The following is a 1,648-nucleotide window of genomic DNA, read 5'->3' as shown; positions in this document are numbered from 1 at the left end:
GAAGAGGGGCAATCTTGACTATAGTGAGGGTTTTTTTTTAATCATTTTGAGGTAATGGAGACTTGAAATCAAAATTAAGTTGATTTATAGAAAATAAAAGAATGTGATATTTTGTTACAGACCAAAGTTTGTAAATTAAAACACACTCCCACAAAAGGATTTCCTCCTCTCTTTATTAAATATTTTTATATTAAATATCTAAATAGTTAAAAACATTTTTTACTTTGTTCATTGCATTGGGTGTATTATGATTGATCATATTTATCTTTCAGACATTGCTTGCCAAAAGATTAACAAGAATTGACATTCCAATTTGAAATCCAGATAACCTAGATTTAAAATTAAATCAAGTAACTTGAAAAACTTGAAGATAGCTACTTTTGATGAGAATACATAGTATTATAGTATATAGGAGAGGAAGTGTTTAGCATGTATGTATGTATGTATATATAGAAAGAAGTATGTATGGATGCCTGGCAGTCACAAAGAGAATGAGGTATACATATAATATTTGTCAAGCAATCGGTCTAATATGATTCATCCTCTTCCACTGTCATAATTTTAAGAAACAGCCAATCATACAGAAATCCCTGCTGCCGTGACCATGTGAAGAAGAGATTTGGCTCAAGCTGGCGAATCAAAATACTTGAATTCATGGTTCTCATGATTACTTCAAAGATGGTCAAAGTAAAGTAGGTCCAATAAGAGTCTTCCTTGTGGTTTTCCAGGGAACACTGGGAGAGATTCAGTACTCATTTTCTAAAATATTTATTTTTTATTGCGAGAGATAAAGTGCTAGTGATGACTATATTCCTATGGAGAAGATCTATCTGGGAATGAATTTGATTCATTATGATACAGCAAATCGAGAGACAGAGGAAAAGAACTGATCTAGTAATATCTTATTAATTCCGTTTACCTACCTTTCTATAAAGAATGATGATCATATTCCTATTAACGTGGTCCCTGGGTTGATCAAATCAACTAATGATTATAAAAATATTTTCAAAACTATATGGATTCACACATACAATAAATTTATTATTTAGTTGTTTTTTAAATTATTATTTGAAAGGTTGCTGGCGAAGTTGATAGAGTTTTTAAAATTTTAAAAAGGAAAATAAAAAAAAACTTCTTGTGCTGGCAATTAGTGTAAACATGCTGTCAAGACATTTTATTACTGTCAGAAAAATAAGGAATGCAGAGGTCTTCATCATCAAACTATGTAGTAATAAAATGACAACTTAATTACCTGACAGTTTGGGCTGATATTTGAAATAAATTTTTAACTTTTTAAGTCCATTGATTTATATTTTGAATTGTGGTTTCAAATATTATCCAAGTTTGCAGGTCCTTTAACTCTTTTTCTTTGACTAAATGTGGGAAGAGTTCTAATTGTAATGCAAATCATGCTTGTTTATGTGTATATGTGTTTTTGCCTGGAAGGAATTATGATTTAATTTGGTTTTAATAAAAAAAGTAATTTGAGCACAAAAAATTAGAAAATAGGGGGAAATGGAAATAAAACTACTTGATCTTATAGGATGCCTTAAGGATAAAAGGCAAACATAGTTATCTTGTTTGTTTCAAAACATCAACAATGTTGTTCCTCATACTGTTAGGAAATATAACAGTATTTATAATATTG

The sequence above is a fragment of the Pteropus vampyrus genome, unplaced genomic scaffold (assembly GCF_000151845.1).
Source record: "Pteropus vampyrus isolate Shadow unplaced genomic scaffold, Pvam_2.0 Scaffold37, whole genome shotgun sequence".
In the NCBI taxonomy this organism is placed as follows: Eukaryota; Metazoa; Chordata; class Mammalia; order Chiroptera; family Pteropodidae; genus Pteropus; species Pteropus vampyrus.
This window is presented reverse-complemented; position numbering follows the sequence as displayed.